Below are 19,476 nucleotides of genomic sequence, written 5' to 3'. Positions count from 1 at the left end.
CGTTTATTTTCCAGAGCTGAGCTGTTCAGAATAATCAGCCAGTATAGAGTGTCGAGATCGCTTTATAGAAGCAAATCTTATATTTTTAAAGAGGCTCATTTAAATTTCACGTTTTGCTTAAAATAGACGGAAACATAAGCGACAAAAACGCAGGAGCTCCATGAAATCGTGCATATGGATGTTTTAGGTTATGCAGCACAAATAAAATAAGGGTAGCAGGATGCATCAACAATAATCAAAATAATTTCTAAGACACCTGGCAAAGCGGCTGAATTGTAGAATCTTTTTGAGCCCATTACATAGAAAAACAACGAAAATTTGTTGTGCAAATCAAAAAAGAAATCAGAACAATCAAGTGGTAAGAAAATAAGAGGATTTTAATTAAAGTAATTTGATCAAGTTTGTATTATTCAATCGGAAGAAAATATTTGAAATATCAATGGGATTCGATACTGATATCGACTTTTTTTATTATCAGAAAGCTTAAACATCACTGCTAGGTAATTGAATAAGCTAAAAATTTCTTTTTCAAACTCTAAGAATATTTTATTAGTCTTATTCCAATATATTCAAACGTATGACTGAGTATAAACATCAAAAAATACTTTTGGCCAACTTTTTGTTCTAGATACTCCTCTGTGCGTCGTGGGAGTTCGGGAGAGGAAGCAGCCGCTTCTGGAGGCGCTCTTTCATGTACACCTGTCCGTTCATCGTTTCCTGGGTCACGAAAGGTGCACTCTGCTTCTAAAGATCCAAGGTGTAGATGGCTTGCCAAACCAGGAATTTATTCGCAAAATTGGACATCTTCTGAGTGCGGGCATGCTCCGGAACGCTAAACTTATCATTGGCCGTGAAAAACAGGTTGTCGGAGATCTGTTTGAAGTTGGCCTTCACATATGTTTCGTCATCCATGATGCAGCATGTTGAGGCACAATTTCCTGGCACGGGTTTTGGCGAACTTGTTCTGCTTCTCGTCGCAATTAGGGGCCTTTTGTACCTTTAACGCTCGAAGTCTAGCCTTAGTTTTGGCCTTATGGGCAAAACTTCTGATTTGGTACAGCATCTTAGCCACATCCCGAACGGAGGCGGTCGGATTTCAGTTGAAGGTCCCAACTACGCGGTAGTGATTTTTGGTATTGTACGAAGAACTTTTTTCTTCAATTCTTGGCTTCTAATCGTTGGTCAATCGTTCCTCGAACCGCTTAATCACTCGCGACACCGTGGAATTCGCGATTCCCAACGTCTTAGCGATGGAACGACGCGAGAGATCCTCGTTCTCGTGACAAATGCGCAAGATTTTATCACATTCGAGCTGTTCTTTCGACTCCATTTCCGCTGATTTTGGTCACAGGACTTTAAAACTTGCAAGATGAAAACAATACACTATAAACGAAATCCACCCAAATTTTCATAAAATTCTACCCAACGGTTAAAAAGTAAGAGCAATTTCATAGTGCAGCAATTTCATTGTGGGCAACACATAAGTGAATAATATCGAGATGATAAATCTCTTTTCTTTAAATGTTTAAGTTCAATATAAGAAAAATCTGAATACATAAAAAATGAATTTCTGCCTTTCGGTCTGTTCACTATAGATTCGGAAACTACTGAATCGGAATATCATTCACTGCAAACGACCTTTCTTTAGAACATTCGCTTCATTATTCGAGGAACTAGATCTATATCAGAATCAAATTACATCATTCGTTAATTTCATAAGCCTTTTCGATGTTCAATAGAGTGCTCCAAATGACCCGACATTAGAAAAAGTTATTCGCTGCAGGCTAAAATTGATCCTCGGCCTAGTACAAGGTCTCATGCCAAATTTGAGCCAAATCGGAACACGGAAAGGGATCGCTCAACGAGCCTAAAGTTTCTATGAGATTTTGAGACATTTCATCACCATTAATGACAGACACTTCTTTGAACATTTTGACGCAGCAATGACAGTGATGAATATCACCCTGAAAAAAGTTACTCCATTTTTTGAAATTTAACCCTTCATTTCATGATTTTTTATTTTCCCTTAAAAATCATTTTAAACAGTTGGAAACGATGTGTACATCAAGACAAAAAATTAAAATAAAATACGATTTTTCACTTTTTTCATACATTAATTGTTGCAAATTTGTTACTTTATGAAACGAAGGGTTAATAACTTTTTTTTATCATAAGTTGAATCGAAATGCAGTCTTCGGATGAAATTTTTGTCATGGTTTAGGTTTTGAAAAAAACCGTATTCAAAAGAAATCGGTCGAAGGGGGCCCAAGTTATTCATGAAAAAGTGGGTTTTGCATGAATAAATATATCATCAAGTCACCATCTACAACAAAAAACCGGTGTCAGATTTTTATTAACTTTTTTCTCTGAAAAATCCTGAAACTTTCCTTTCAATAAAAAATTTAGTCACATTCGAGAAATGTCTGGTTTTCAAAATATCTAACTAAACTTGGTTATTAATCGAGCCCTTTTATCGCCCGAAGCAGATGTTGAAACAATATTTTGGAGACGAGAGGGAGCATTTTGTTAACATTTTCCCGCAAACTTAGTACAATTTCTAACAAAGTGTGTAGTTTGACAAAATGAAGATCATTTACAGACAGCCTCAACCATCCGAGTCTGTTTAGTATAAATAGCTTAGCTTTTTTTGTTCTTTTGTTAAGATATTTTTCCATTTTTTTGGTTAAATTGAAGCCATTTTTTGAATATCATACGTGTTACTGATTTTATCAATGGGTAAATAGTCTAGAAGTTTCTTAAAAGTATTCTTACGACTACTATGATCGAATTACAGTTTTTCTCAACACTTCCCAAGCAGGCAAATTTAGGCAGCAAAAATAATTGTTTGTATCAAAGAAGATTTTTTTTTTCGAAACGACATTAACGAAGATTTTTGATATCAAAGCTTTATCTGTATAAAGTTGTAATATCTCATTGAGATGGGTTTGAGTAGTAGTTTTAATAAGCTCTCCTAACCGGGTGTGGTATAAGTTTGCTCTTAATAAGGCCGGAACAAATTTCAAATCCTTCTTTTGTCACTCGGAATTGGAACATCAAGAGGGGGGGGTAGGGACAATAATAAATAATGGGAAAAACAAATAAATTGCTCGAAAGATTTTATGCTATTAAATTGCTTACAATATCATTGCACAAAACTTATCAATCAAGTAATTTTTTATTGAAAAATTCAATAAAATCAAGAAAACAAAAGGTGATAAAACTCCCATCTTCCACAATCTGCTTTTGCCCTTGTAATCTTTCGAATATTAGATATTTTTTTCAAAATTTCCTTAACAAACACCAAACTTTACTTATTCTCTCCTTCGGGTTTTTTGGAAATTTCGAAGGGGAGGGGGAGGGGGGGGGGGTGAGTGGAGGTGAAAATAAAAAAAAATTGATATTGGTTCCGGCCTAATGGAATAAAAATAAAATTTAAAAACAGTTAAATGCTTTTTTGAGACTTTTGAAATATTTTTTCTTCATTTGATCTGATAAAAGAGATAAAAAAACTGAGTGGTGACAACAGTTTTCTTAAGAGGTTTTTTAAAGATCACGACAAGATTTCCCAATGGTTTTACAAAAAGTACAAAAGACAAAAGTAAAATCTTTTCAAATTACGCTCCATTAAAACAACCACTAAAACAATCAAGAACTGTTAGTTGTTTCATAAGATTTCTTATGACTTTCTTGTTAAATCTAATTCTAAATAAAGTATTGAAAGAACAAAACATTGAGGGATACATACCGGTAAATTTACACTATCGGTGACTTTCCTACAATTCAAGAATATCCTTCGATCGATGATACCTGAAGCAGTGTCTTCATTTCCAAGCTTGAAGGAACATGGTGGTAAATTGTGTATGCCTTAACAACCTCATTTTGGTAAGGCGTTTTTGATTGATCCAGAAGCTTATTTATCTGCACCGCACATCTTCGATCGCGTCTGAAACCCAGCTATTCCTCAATGAGAGTTTCACTTTCATAAATTTCATCAGTTTAGTAAACTCGATGAACTTTCAACCCGGCCGGCCCGGAGTGCAAACTTTGATGCAAGCATTGATTTATTGCAGCTCAAAAGTTGGTAATGGATCCAAGGGTGGAAAAACAGCAGAATCATCGGTTCTTTTTTTTTTTTTTTGTTTCAACTCAAACCTGGGGTCTTCGTTAGATTGAGGGTGGATTTTTTCCACCTCCGATGGACAAAGTTCGCGCGATTTTTCCGGTTGATGCAGATAAAGTTGTACTCCGAAACAGGATAAGTTTTAATTGGTTTGATCTGGAATGGAAAAATGTAAAGCAAAAAAAAAAAACGATGGCTTGAGTCCATAGTCGGCACACGATATATGTACGGTTTGATACAGGGGAGGAATACGACTGGACCGGATGATCCAAATCACTTGCCCAGCAGCCAAGTGAGCCTAATTGAGTTATGAATGATGCCACTGGACTCTCTGGACCAAGGATATTCGTTCATAAGTGGATGTATGTAAGTGAGCGCTAAACTAAATCATCTAGGCTGCCTAACTCAATCATTATTGCCTAATGATAATTGGCGTTGCTCACGGATGGAAAAGTTGCCGGGTGTTGTGAATCTAATAAATTACAGTGCATATCATGCATTAATACGGAACGCAAGAAGAATTGACCGGTGCTGGACGAAAAGTTGCCTGTTAAAAACAACGACTAATGAAACAACAATAATGAAACAAACTATTTGAAAATTTATATCGGCAGCTTTTTATAACTTACACTTTAAGGTTTAACCCTTGTCTAAGTAACACTTAGACTAAAGTGAAATCTAGAAAAAAAATAGTGGAAATGCCAGATATCGCATCTTATAAAGGGTGTTCGGATCAATAGTGGTCAGCTTAAATTTTCCGTATTTTTTCTAACCTATTTTATAAAAAAACCTGAACACCCCTCATTTTTTCAGGTGTGCGTGTGTAAAATGATGCTTCTTTTTTCAAAATGGCGTCCAAGCAAGAGGAGTTACGAATCAGAATTTTATACAAGCGTCTTGAAAATCCAAACTACTCGCACGCAGAAATAGCTTAATCATTGAATATGGTGAAATCAACCGTCACCAAAGAAGAAAAGTGTTCGGGGAACGTATTTCGACAACTTGGGGGACAACCGGGATCTGGGGGAAATCGAAATTCGGAAGCCGCAGTGACTAACAGAGGAGTGGGTGGCACTTTCAAGCGAAACTCAATCTCTCCGTTCGAGATGTCGCCAATAAGTTGGGAATATCGTCTACAACCGTGCATGAAGCCTTAAAACTATCCGGACTATCGACTTATAAGAAGGTAGTGACTGCTAATCGCAATGAAAAGCAAAACGTTAAGGCAAAAACAAGATCTTGGAAGCTGTATTGTTGACAAAGTTTTATGGCGTGGCAATGGATGACGAAACCCACGCCAAGGTATATTTCAAACAGCTTCCGGGACAAGAGTTTTTTACAGCACCCGGATAGAGAGAGGTGGCAGACATTTTCAAGCATATTAAATTATCAAAATTTGTCAGTTGCTTGAAAAGCTACATTTTTGTTGCAACCGAGACCTTCAACCAGGAAATTTACGGATCTTGGCGAGAGGCTCCTCAACAGCGTAGGAAGAGCTACTTGCCGCAGTAGCTATCCAGGAAGTGGAAAGCTGGATGCACTCAAAGTGCCTGCGTCTAGCCCACCACAAAACAAAGATGGTGCTAATCACCAACCTGATCTTACTCCAAACGGGTACCATTGCAGTTGGACCGTGCAATATCGTGTCCAAACGCGTAGTTCAGTACCTACGGGTGATGATAGATGACAGATTCAGCTTTACAGGTCATGTCGACTACGTGTGCAAAGGAGCGGAAGTGGCCAAAGCCGCACTCACACGGATGATGCCGAACTCCTCGGCAATCCGCAGTAGTATAATGAGGATACTGACAAACGTGATCACGTCAATCTTGCGGTACGGAGCAGCTGCCTGGAAGCAGGCCCTGGGAAAACACTGTAACCTGCAGCAACTTAGCAGCGTTCAGCGGCTAAACCTGCGAGTTATCAGCGGATACCGGACCATGTCGTCCGAAGCAGACCGCGTAGTGGCGGGAGTCATGCCCATCTCGCAGCGAGAGGAAGGTGGACCCATCGTCTGATCCCGCACATCGGGAGCTGGATCGGAAGAAGACACGGTGAAGTGAACTTCCATATGACGCAATTTCTGACTGGTCATGGATGATTCATGAAGTACCTCTACCGGTTTGGACATGTGGCTTCGCCATATTGCCCAGATTGTGGGGACGTAGAGGAAACACCCGAACATGTCGTGTTTGCCTATGCGAGGTTTGCGGCAGTACGTACCAACACCACGACAGCAAACAACTTGATATAGAGGATGTGTGCGGATTCCAACATTCGGCACGCGGTCAGCGATAGGTTCACCCGGATCATGACTGCCCTGGAGCTGGAACCAACGGCGGTCCACGAACGGTATAGGATGATCCCATCGACGGTGAGCATCTGAGTTGTATGCGTCCGACCCCTTGATCAAAGCTGCAAAGATAAGGCATTATCTTCTGCATAGGGGGGTTTCGAGTTCCCCCTTCTAAGGGTGAAACTGCGGGAATAAGACTATACCTTCCTTGCAGCGGACCTCGCAGAAAGAGGGTAAACCACTGCCGGGGGATATCCACGGGTAGAGAGGCGCTCGACGCCGGGCGAGCCTCTCGAGTCGGTGTAGGATGTCGTCAAATTTGTAATACATCCGAGTCGTAGTGTTCAAAGTCCCGAATGTGTGTCGTGACAGGCGCGAGTCCAGGACAAGCTGCTCTCGATCAGGCACACGACGGGCAGAAAAAGCCGCAGGCTGAAAATCCTAGGGTTGCCAGCCAAGGTGGATAAAGAAGACCGGACAACGGTCGGAGTAGACTGACCTCATCGACGGGAGTCTGTCGAGTAGAGTGCGTCCTACCCCACGGTTTGAAGCTACAAAGATAAGGCAACACCTTCTGCGTAGCGGATGTCGTGGGTGCGCCGCGTTCGTGCGTAGGATGCTCCACCTTCGGGGAGTATCGGAGTAGGGCGGTTCTCAACGACCGAAGCAGCGGGGATAAGACATGACCTTCTTCGCAGTGGAAATTGTTCAGGGGATACCCACGGGTAGAGTGGCTCTCGACGCCGGATGAGCCATTCGAGTCGGAGTAAGATGACGTCTTCGTCGGGAATCATCCGAGTCGTTGCGTTAAGTCCCGCGCGTGTGCCGTGACAGGCGCGAGTCTAAGATAAGCTGCTCTCGATCAGGCACACGACGGGCAAGGTGGCAAACCTTGAACCCTGAAGATAAGAGGTCGGACCTTCGTAAGAGAAGAGATCAGGCCTCGAATCTCCAGAGGGAGAGGTTTGTGTGGTCAACCCCGAGTTTTTATGATAAGGGTTGAAAGAGGAAGGATCAGGCTCTTAATCAACAAGAGGAGGGGTATAAAGTCTGTTTCACATAGAATCTGGTCGAATCTTTTCATTTACTGGATTTTGATCCGAATGGTTCGTTTACTTAGTGGTGAAAATTTCATCATGATTGAAGCAGTCAGTCGAAAGTTATTGACGATGCAACGGGAAAGGCGAGAGAAAATTCTGCACACTCACGTAGAGAAACCGACGTGGTCAGGGGTAAAGATCGCGAAATCCTGAAATATCCAAAATCGACTGTAAATTCGGTGCTGCAACATTACCGGGAGACCCTTACGGTGGATTGAGCAAAACAAACCAGGCGTAAAAGTGGAACATATGACAGGAAGCTGCGAGCAATGGTAATCCGATCAGTTCACAATAATCCTGGAATCTCCTTGCGTGATTTGGCGAAAAAGTTCAAGACGAACCACAGTACAGCTCGACGAATTTGTTTACGAGAAGGCTTGCGGTCGTATCATGCAAGCAAACACCCCAACAGGACCCTGAAACAAAACCTGGTTGCCTAAACCAGGGCAAGGAAGTTGTACGAGAAAGTGTTGACCAAGTACAACGGATGCATTTTGATGGACGACGAAGCTTACGTCAAAATGGATTTTGGACAAATACCCGGTAACAAATTTTACCTTGCGAAGTGTAGAGGGAATGTTGCGGGTAGATTCAAGTTTGTTTTCGCAGATAAATTTGCTCGTAAGTTGATGATTTGGCAAGGGATCTGTAGTTGTGTGAAGAAGACTAAGATTTTCATCACTGGAGACACAATTAATGGAAATGTTTACAAAGAAGAATGTCTCCAGAAGAGGGTTTTGCCATTCATTCGGTCCCACAAAGGTCCGGTGAAGTTCTGGCCGGACCTGGCAAGCTGCCACTACTGCCGGGATGTCGTTAAGTGGTATAAGGAGAACAAGATCGATTTTTTTGAAAAAACTATCAATCCACCAAACTGTCCGGATTTTCGTCCCATTGAGAAATATTGGGCAATAATTAAGGGCAAACTGAAAAAATGTGGCAGATCCATGAAAAAACCCGCTCAAATGGAAAAGTGGTGGAACAAGATGGCGAATGAGCAGTACCGTGCAGAAAATGATGGGTGATATCACAAAAAAAAGTTCGAAAATTCATCCGAAAAGCTGACGAATGATTTTTTTTCCTATTAGTGCAATAAAAACCCTAAAAAATTACATTTTTACTTTTGTTGTACGTTATTTCTTTGCGGAGAATTATTTATTTTATCCGACGAGATTCTATGTGAAACAGACTTTATTAAACCTGATTGCAAGCGTTAAACAAAAGTCTCTCCAATTTAGACTAGATCGACAGGAAACTTAACTGAGTATTTTTTCCGTCTTTTATACAGATTGAACTTCAAAAAGAACGACACTTCGATCTTTGAAACAAACAAATAATCGATTTTCACTCAATTCAGTTTGTCCACTTTTTGATCCGAACATCCTTTATCGCAGACACAATTGAAAAGAATTTTACATAATTTACAGTATCAAAATGCTTGAAAATTCACCACTTATTTTCTTGGAATAACTAATTTTTTTTGGTAAACTAAAATATTTTGAGCTGGATATCAAAACAATAGACATACTCAAAAGTAGAAGAATTTTTTTGTAGAGTTATTTTTTCCTTCTTCAATTTGTTTTTTCACAATCTCTGAACACTTCTTGGTAGAATTAAACTTTGGTCTTTTATGTATTGTGAGCCTACTTGGTTGAATAATTCTACTGAAACAAAGCAATCGAAAGATTTTCTTTCATTCAACCACTGCACTGTGGTACCTACCGTGGTTGAATTAAAGGGAACTTATCGATTGCTTTGATTCAGAAACTTTGGTTTTAAAAGGACACAGTAAACGAAAATTACCGAGCTCGGTAATTTTTTTACCGAAATCCTAACATGTGTAAATCGTTAACCCTTCGTTTCATGATTTTTTATTTTTCCTTAAAAATCACTTTAAATAGTTGAAAATGATGAGTACATTAAGAAAAAAAATTAAAATAAAATATGATTTTTTCATTTTTCCATACATTAATTGTTGCAAATTTGTTACTTTATGAAACGAAGGGTTAAACTGTTCGGTAATTTTTTCGGTAAAAAATAAACGAACATTTTACCGAACAGTTTAACGATTTACACATGTTAGGATTTCGGTAAAAAAATTACCGAACTCGGTAATGTTCGTTTACTGAGTACATTTCGTCTGTCAATTGATTAAAAAGAAGAAAACATATTCAGATCTTTTGATTTTATATTTAAAACTGGTGTCCTGAAATAAGGAATAATTTTGGCAACATTCTCGTATTTTAATTCTAAACTCAACTTTTCAATCGTGATTTCCGAGTTCAATAGGACAAAATCGGTCCTGTAAAAAAAGGTTTAAAAAAATATTTTTTTCCGTTCCTAAGCCTACTTATTACTTTTCATTTCCTAAAGCCTATAAAGTTTCCAAGCCAACCAAAAATTTTTATTTTTTTGACAACAGACATTTCATGTATGCACTGTAAAATATTTTGAAGACCTTGAAAAGTCACTAGCCCAATAATTAATAAAAATGAAAATACTTGTGGCCAGGAAAACAACAACATATTATGAGTCTGATTAAAATTAATTTGTATTCGAACGGATATTTTACGAACAGAATGATATTACCCAGATCATAATCATGATCCTGATTCTAGTTCTAACTCTGAACCTTATACGGTTCCTTATTCTGATTCTCTATTCTTGAATGTGAATTCTGAATCTTTGATAATTTTATACGAATTTTGAATCTGAATTCTGAAATTGGTTTCTAAATCTGCATTAAAAACACAAACTTTGAATCTGACTCCTAATGTTTTTTTTTCTGTGAACCGACTTCTTTACCTCGACTTATTGTCAGCTCACACCAGAAAAGGTTCCAATTGATAACAAAGCTTGTTCCAAGGCTTCGACCAAATATCCCCTATATGATGTGAGCAAAAATGAAATCAAATTGTGCTTTTATTTGGGCGGCGAATTAAATGACTGGCAATTGTGGTTTTATGACCCCGAAAATAAATTTTTAATCAGAACTTCCGTTTTATGAGCCACATTGCTCTCGTTTTAATGACACGTTTAATTTCAACGGCTTCAATTTTCCTCCCGTTGATGGACAATCCTGTGTAGATTTGGGTAATGGTTATTGATAAAGTTTGTGTTTCAACTGACAACATTGACCGGAGTGATGATAGCTCTGAGAGGTTCTAAGAACTAAAAAAATGTGCTGAAAGATCATTCTCTACCAAATAGTTTGGACTCTCTTGACTCTCACCGCTTTTCATTCATGGAATCGGGATTTGCCGAATAAAAATAACGTTACAAAAACTGCTTGTTCAGCGCAATTTCAACGTTGACAAAATTGGTTGGACCTGTAGCACAAGCAGAGTGATAAGAACAATAAGAAAGTTGCTTTATTTACTAACCAACCTCCGATTGATGAAAAGTTTTTTAAAAATTATTCGAAAATGTTTGCCATTTTAGAACAGTTAGCCCCTCATTTTTCATGTGAAATCGGGCGCTGAATCCGAAAATGAAGTTAAAAAAATTCAATAAAACAGTTTATAGGTTATGCTCCAAATAAGGAATTTTGGAAAAAAGTATTTGTACTTAGATTTAAACATCTTGGACTGTGTAGCAGCAATTTGAAATTTCTGGTTTGAATTATTATGGTGATTTCATTAATAATCGATCATCTGAACCCCATTTTTTCCTATGATCGACAGTATTGTTGATATTAGTGCCTTTATGATAGATAAAACCCGATTTAATACACTTGACAGTGGCCTGTCTTACAGCCTGTAAATTATATTTTCAAAATAGCAAACAAATGATAGATTTATAAATTCTGAATAAGGAAAGAAGAATTTCAAAACGAATTTAATAAATTGAGATTTTTTATAGGATAAAAGTATTTTGAAAAAATCATAATTTTCACAGAAATAACATAATTTGAAACGTATTGGAGATTTTTTAATAATTGGATTCTGGATAATCTTGTATGTTCCCGTTTCTATGATAGTATACCCTTGTATCTATTAAAATGAAAAAGATATAAAATTACAGAATACATCTTTAGAAAAATGCCTAACCTTGTGTTTAAAATAATTAAAGCTCTCAAGTGAAGAAAGCGAAAAAATTGAAAAAAATAATCTGATTAAACTACAACTTTTAGAGTAAAATACGATACGGCAACGAAGGGTACAATAATCTTCAATTTTGTCAATTTCGTCAATTCTGCTATTTTGTCAATTTTTTTTTCAAATTTGTTATAGGATTAATTTAGTCAAGTTTGTCATTTTTTTTTATTAAGTCAATTTGGCCAAATTGGTCGATTTGGACAACTTTGGTCAGTTTCATCCAATTTATCAATAAATCAATATAATTTGTCAATTTTGTCTATATTAAGCTATAACTGTAATTATTGCTATTTCTGTCTATCATGCTACTTATTTAAGCAATTTTGTCGGCTTTTTTTCATTCATTTTTTTTTTCATTCATTTGTCATTTTTGCCAATTTTTATCAATATAATTCAACTTTGACAATTTGGTCAATATGTATTTTTTTCAGATTCAATTCAATTTTGTCAATTTTGTCAATTTTGTCAATTTTGTCAATTTTGTCAATTTTGTCAATTTTGTCAATTTTGTCAATTTTGTCAATTTTGTCAATTTTGTCAATTTTGTCAATTTTGTCAATTTAGTCAATTTTGTCAATTTTGTCAATTTTGTCAATTTTGTCAATTTTTTCAAATTTGTCAATTTTACCAATTTTACCAATTTTACCAATTTTGTCAATTTTGTCAATTTTGTCAATTTTGTCAATTTTGTCAATTTTGTCAATTTTGTCAATTTTGTCAATTTTGTCAATTTTGTCAATTTTGTCAATTTTGTCAATTTTGTCAATTTTGTCAATTTTGTCAATTTTGTCAATTTTGTCAATTTTGTCAGTTTTGTCAATTTTGTCAATTTTGTCAATTTTGTCAATTTTGTCAATTTTGTCAATTTTGTCAATTTTGTCAATTTTGTCAATTTTGTCAATTTTGTCAATTTTGTCAATTTTGTCAATTTTGTCAATTTTGTCAATTTTGTCAATTTTGTCAATTTTGTCAATTTTGTCAATTTTGTCAATTTTGTCAATTTTGTCAATTTTGTCAATTTTGTCAATTTTGTCAATTTTTGTCAATTTCGTCATTTTGGTCAATTTTGTCAATTTGGTCAATTTTGTCAATTTTGTCAATTTTGTCAATTTTCTCAATTTTGTCAATTTTGTCAATTTGGTCAATTTTGTCAATTTTGTCAATTTTGTCAATTTTGTCAATTTTGTCAATTTTGTCAATTTTGTCAATTTTGTCAATTTTGTCAATTTTGTCAATTTTGTCAATTTTGTCAATTTTGTCAATTTTGTCAATTTTGTCAATTTTGTCAATTTTGTCAATTTTGTCAATTTTGTCAATTTTGTCAATTTTGTCAATTTTGTCAATTTTGTCCATTTTGTCAATTTTGTCAATTTTGTCAATTTTATCAATTTTGTCAATTTTGTCAATTTTGTCAATTTTGTCAATTTTGTCAATTTTGTCAATTTTGTCAATTTTGTCAATTTTGTCAATTTTGTCAATTTTGTCAATTTTGTCAATTTTGTCAATTTTGTCAATTTTGTCAATTTTGTCAATTTTGTCAATTTTGACAGCTTTGACAATTTTGTCAATTTCGTCAATTCTATCAATTTTGTCAATTTTTTTTTGTCAACGGGATTAAAACAGTCAACTCGGATATTTTTTCAGTTTCATCAATTTAGTCAATTGGTTAATTTCGTCAATTTCGTTATTTGTGTCATTTTTGTTAATGTTGCAATATTGACAGATTGTTAATTTTTTCAGTTTTGTCAGTATAGTTTATTTGGTCATGTTTGTCAATTTTTTTTCAATTTTGTAGTTTTATTTACGTAGGCCAAAATGGTCTTATTGGTTCATTTGGTCAGATGCATCAGTTTTTTTCAATATATTTTATCAATTTTTTTTTTAAATATTTTATTAATTTGGTAATACGTCCCATTATTATTTTTTTATTTTTGCTAGTTGTGTCATTTTTGTTAATTTTGCAATTTTGTCAATTTTTCAATTCTGTCAATGTTGTAAATTTTCCCAATTTTTTGCTTTTTTTTAAATTTGGTCAAAATAGGTAATGTGGACAGTTTTGTCAATTTTATCAATTTTTTTGTTTTTGTCATTCTATATGTTTCAATCTTGAAAGTTCAAATTTAGCTTTGGAGAAACAACAAGTCTTCGAATGCTCTTAATGAAGTTAATGGGCAATCTATTATTTGAGTGAATATTGGCATTTCGATAAAGTTTTAAGTTCTAAAAGGATGAATATCAATGAAAGTAATGAAATAATAGACAGAAAGAGTAATAATCATGATGAAATTACTGAATTGTACTTAGTGAAGTTCGGGAATGCTGAAAAACTCTAATATTTGAGTTAATTCATAGAAAAACAGCGTTTGCAACGGCAAGTGGAACCGAATCATGCAAAAACTTATACTCGGCAATATTTAAAATATGTATTGTCATGTGTAGAAGCATATTATTTTTTCCAACAAAGTTATATTTTTATTTTATATTCAAATCGAGTTATCAGCTGGGTAAAAAAGTACCGTTCGAAGACCTACATTCTGAACCTACTTACTTTTAACGCGATTTTCTCTGCTGCATGACGCCCCAGTTGACGGTTTTTTTTTTCTATATGAAATGCAGGCCATCCAAGAAGCTTTTCCGCTTTTATTCATGCAATCTTGGCAGAACGGTATATTATTTCCATGAGGTCCTGAAAAATTTTGATTTTTTGCTTCGCAATGTCCTAATTTTTGACCGAACAACCTGGCACCTCTGCATAATAGCCGTAAACACGGTAAACATCCAAAAGCAAAAGAAGACCGTAAACACACGCAAAGATAATTTGAATGGAAGTCAAAATCAAAATAAACTATAGACATTTACAAATCAAATGAAAAATTCATTTATTTAAGCTCCTTTATTCCTAGAAAATGTTTTTTACAGTTCACTTTCAGTGGAAATTGACCCTTTTGAAAATTTAGTAGCAATTTCAGTATTTTATGAGTGAGGTAACTAAAATTGGCCGAGTGTGGACGAGGCTTTAGACGTCATTCGGCAACAGTTTTGTAAACCTAGTATCCAACAAAACTACATTTACAGAAGTTGAATTTGATCAGCCATACGTTCTTGAGGTGCGTTTAAAGTTTGATTATCAAAAATATTCATTTTGCAAAGAAGCTTTACCATTATTTAATGATTAATTTACAGGGTCCGGCAATTGAACTGCTACAATATTTCAACAGTAATTATTTCGTTGCACTCGAAACAGTATTGAACGACCCCTCGTCGCTGTGTTTACATTAAGTCTTGGCTATCATTGGATGTAAGTGTTACTTTTGTAATCAGGTGTTACCGGAAAAATGGATCTCAAACAGAAACGTAGCGCTGTGATTGCCTTGTTCCTAGCTGGCAAACGGCAGAAGGACATTGAGCTGTCCGATATAAGTGTGGGCAGAAGTTTTGTATACCGTACAGTTTAAAGTTTTCTGGAGACCGAAAGTGCCAAAAACGGTGTGGTGGGGGATGCCGACCTACTGTGGTGACACCTGCCATGGCGAAAATCGTCAAGAAGCGCCTTAAGAGAAATCCTCGTCGTAGTGTCACTTAATTGGCAGAGGATCTCAACACATCGGATCGAACTTTCCGTCAGATCCTGAAAGATAAACTTCAGACCAAGCCCAACAAGATCCAAAAGGTTCAAGGCCTTGCGGTGAAGCAGAAACAAGAATGGGTAAAAAAAACGAAGGCGCTGCTGAAGAGGGCTGCGGATGGAAGGTTGAAGAATATCGTGTTTACCGACGAGAAACTATTCACCATACAGCTGATCGTGAATAAGAAGAACGACAGAGTTTGGTCGCCAGACAGATCACAAAGCCATGCCTTGCTGACTTGCTGACGACCACCCGGCGACAGAAACCAGCATCGGTGATGATTTGGGCCGGAATTACCCGTGATAGCCGGATTCCGCTGGTATTTGTCCCTGAAGGAGTGAAGATTAGCCAAAATACATTTTCTTCAGAATAACCCGAACGTGGAATAACCATTTCCCAACGATTTCCACTGCGAAGAAGGTCGAATTTTATCCCCGCAGCTTCTGTCGTTGAGAACCGCCCTACTCCGATACTCCCCGAAGGTGGAGCATCCTACGCACGAACACGGCGCACCCACGGCTACTACACGGGACTTGGAACGCTACCACTCGGATGTTTTACCGACGGTGACGACATCCTTCACCGACTCGAGAGGCTCACCCGGCATCGAGAGCCTCTCTACCCGTGGGTATCCTCCGACAGTGGTTACCCCTTTTCCTTCGAGGTCCGCTAAGAGGTAGGTAAAGTCTTATTCCCGCAGTTTTCCCCCTTAGGAAGCGGCACTACTCAGATACCCCCCGACATTGGGGTATCCTACTCACGTTCGCGGCGCACCCCTGACCTCCGCTACGCAGAGGATGATGCCGTATCTTTGTAGCTTCGATTAAGGGATCGGACGCACACTACTCAGATGCTCCCCGTCGATGGAGTCATCCTACACCGACTGCCGTTTTTCCCAGCTCCTCTGCAGGGCAGTCATGATCCGGGTGAACCCATCGCTGACCGCATGTCAAGTGTTGGAATCCTCACACATCCTCTGTACAACGTTGTCTGCTGTCGTATCGGGCTCACAGGCGGCAAATATGGAAGTACGTACCGCCACAAACCTCGGACAGACAAACACCACATGCTCGGGTATTTCCTCTGCATCCCCACAATCTGGACAATATGGCGAAGCCACATGCCCAAACCGGTAGTAGTACTTCATGAAGCATCCATGACCAGTCAGGAATTGCGTTATACAGAAGTTCACTCCACCGTGCCTTCTTCCGATCCAGCTCCCGATGTGCGGAATCAGACGATGGGTTCACCTTCCTCTCGTTGAGCTGTCTCACAGCTGCTGCCAGTTGGACATTGAGTCTTCATTAGTGAGATCTCGTACGTTGGGCGTGTCTTTGTTGTCATAGCAGTAGACATCCTCCTCTAGCAAAACCGAGATGGGTATGACAGCCGCCACTACAAAGGCGGCTTCGGACGACATGGTCCGGTATCCGCTGATAACCCGCAGGTTCATCCGCCGCTGAACTTTGCTAAGTCGCTGCAGGTTACAGTTTCTTCCCAGGGCCTGCCTCCAGACCACTGCTCCGTACCGCAAGATTGATGTGGTCACACTTGCCAGGATCCGCCTTTCTTGCACACGTAGTCGACATGGTTCGTAAAGCTGATCCTGTCATCTATCTTCACCCCTAAATACTTGATTGCGGTCGTCGTTCGTCGTAAGTGATGTTCCACAGAATAGGGCCAAGTAATGAGACTCGCCGAGACATCTTGTGTTCGCAAACCCTCGCCGGTCATATTCTGCAGTTGGCGATTGTGAAAGTAACTTTCCACAAGCCTATACAGATATGCCGGGATCCTCATTTGGATGAGCGACGACGCAATCGCTGTCCAACTGACACTGTTGAAGGCGTTCTTAACATCTAGAGTGACCACCGCGCAAAAACGGAGCCCTCTCCTCTTGGTTAACTCGACTCTCTCCGCTACCTCGATGGCCGAACGGATGGCATCTACAGTACTGCGTCTTCTACGGAAACCAAACTCCCGAGAGTCCGCCCTCGCTTTCAGTGTATCTCTGAAGTCGGTTCTGAATCACCTTCTCCAGGACCCCAGCAAACATTTTCGTAGGTATATTTCTCAACAACTTTGTTATACGTCTCATATACATTATAGAATGATCGTTTGAAACTCGAAAAAAACAGCATTTACCTACCAAAGTGGAGGCAATATACATATGTACATACTTTCAACTTCTGGCTTTAGCGATAAGAGTATACGATTTGGAGGATATTCGACACCATCATACATACTGAAGGAATGCAAGAGAGCACCGTTGCCAGCGACAATATTTGCTGCCTCTGTCATTGGGCAATTCTTGCAAATACACCAGCTGATTTCTATCAATCTGGGTGCACTGATGGTCGCAAAGACTAAAACAAAGCTGTTCTCTCACTTGACCCACGCTGGAGAAAGTAAAGGAACAAAATCATCTTCAAAATCTGCAAACATGGTGGACTTTTTATCATATCCGAATTAAACCATTTAATCCGACTTCAAGTAACTATTTTTACGACCTTTAACCAAACATGTTATAATCAACATTGGTAACTCTCAGCATGCTTCATATACTCCAGCAAGGACATGTATATCAGCACCACCTCCTGGAGAAAGTTCTTACTAGAAGGAAATTTCAAGTATTGAGGTACAGAGGAAACTCTGAACATTCTTTCCATCAACCGTGGGTTCGCGTCTTAACTACAAAAGTTCGTGTTTGAACTTGCATTTTTATGACCACGCAGAAAATTTTGTTTATGTTTTATTTTCAACATAGGAATTTCAGCCTTCTCCAACTTTTCTTCGTGTAGCAAAGTATGTTGCTATGGTTCTCAATTTGTGTTGTTTTCTGCCGAATGGAAAAAAGGTCCCGACTGACGGAGTATGCTAATAAATCTACAATTTGAGATTCTAATGTCATTTGAATTGGAACAATCATTCATGGAAATTTCACTTTTTGGACAATACTGAATATTTCATAAAATAAATCATAAGAAGGCAACAATTTACTAAGTAAATCGATCTTAAAATCTACTCTACAATGTGATTTGAGATTTATTGATGACCAAATCATCATTATTATTAAGCGCTGATGTGGTCTAGTGGATAGGCTGGCGCGAGTCTGGTAACCCAGGCGTACTGGGCTCGATTCCCGGTATCGGCAAGAAAAAATTATAGGCTCGAATCCCATAAGTTGCCGACAGGTAAGATGTGTTTCATTGTATAAATAATTATATATTTCAGAGGGAATGCATCTGGGGTTAACCTGAAAAGGCTATTGCGAGCGGAGTGGATTGCCAACCATTGTAGGTCTCTGAAGGTTTGGATGCCTTCCCTCGACGAACCATCGGCCGTGGAAGCCTGAGAAGAAATTCGAAGTCCAAGCCATACAGACATAGGCTGGACCTTGCTACCGATGGGGGAACCATACATACATACATACCACATCATCATTATTATTTATATTATCTGGAGCACGTTTGGAAAATGGAAATCAACATTTCTCTAAATATTAATAAATTGGTAAAGGAACAAATTCTTCTTGTAGAATTAGCTCTTTTTAATACTTTTCATTTAGGCACATCTGATTTTTTGAAAACTCCAAAACATTTTGAACCGATAAATCAAAATCATATTTTGAGTATAAAATTTATTAACGAAGTCAACTTACTTATCATGAAAGATACTATGAAAAAAACAGTAGATATACTTGTGTTGTATTTAGTATAATTGTCAGATCGGGACACAAAGTTTTGGTGATAATGAGCTTAACAGTTTTCGCCAGAAGCTTTCGAAATTTAGTCTAAGGCAACTTAGGTCTTCTCGATAGTATTTATTCATGTTTGTAAGAACTTTCCTCACATGGAGGCGCTTTTCATGTGTCCTTCAAGTTTTTGGGGAGTGAGGAATATTCTTACTATTATTATATTTGCTTTAACTGAGTTTAGTTGGAATTATGATTCGCAGTAACGTTTTTAATGACTTTAGTAATCATTTCAATGCGATTTTATGTTTGCTGAGGCCTTACCCGCTGTATCCAGTAGACAGATTGGCCGATACGCCGATGGGTCTCCTGGTCGCTTACCCGGCTTTGGCAGAAGGACGAGTTTTTGCCGTTTCCACGTGTTAGGGAACACCCGATCCGTCACGTATCGTTGCAACGATGTCCGGAACATATCGGGAAACTCCCTGATCGCGGCCTTCACTGTGACTTCACCAAGAAACATGAAAGTGTGGAGGTCCTGAA

General features: G+C 37.9%; 1 protein-coding gene across 5 annotated transcripts in view; it reads right to left on the bottom strand.

Annotated features, from left to right (window-relative positions):
• The window catches only part of LOC129755947 (ras-specific guanine nucleotide-releasing factor 2-like), a 546,013-nt gene that overhangs the window by 34,506 nt on the left and 492,031 nt on the right, over positions 1-19,476 (bottom strand). For 4 of the 5 annotated variants that reach the window (XM_055752664.1, XM_055752668.1, XM_055752667.1 and 1 more), the window contains one exon: positions 3,746-4,276. The exons of the other annotated variant lie outside the window; for it this stretch is intronic. The gene's annotated coding sequence lies outside the window, so the exon portion shown is untranslated. The remainder of the gene's footprint in view (positions 1-3,745; positions 4,277-19,476) is intronic. 5 annotated transcript variants of the gene reach the window in all.

The sequence above is a fragment of the Uranotaenia lowii genome, chromosome 3 (genome assembly GCF_029784155.1).
Source record: "Uranotaenia lowii strain MFRU-FL chromosome 3, ASM2978415v1, whole genome shotgun sequence".
Lineage (NCBI taxonomy): Eukaryota > Metazoa > Arthropoda > Insecta > Diptera > Culicidae > Uranotaenia > Uranotaenia lowii.
The sequence above is the reverse complement of the archived record's forward strand: the minus strand, read 5'-3'. Positions and strand labels throughout refer to the sequence as shown.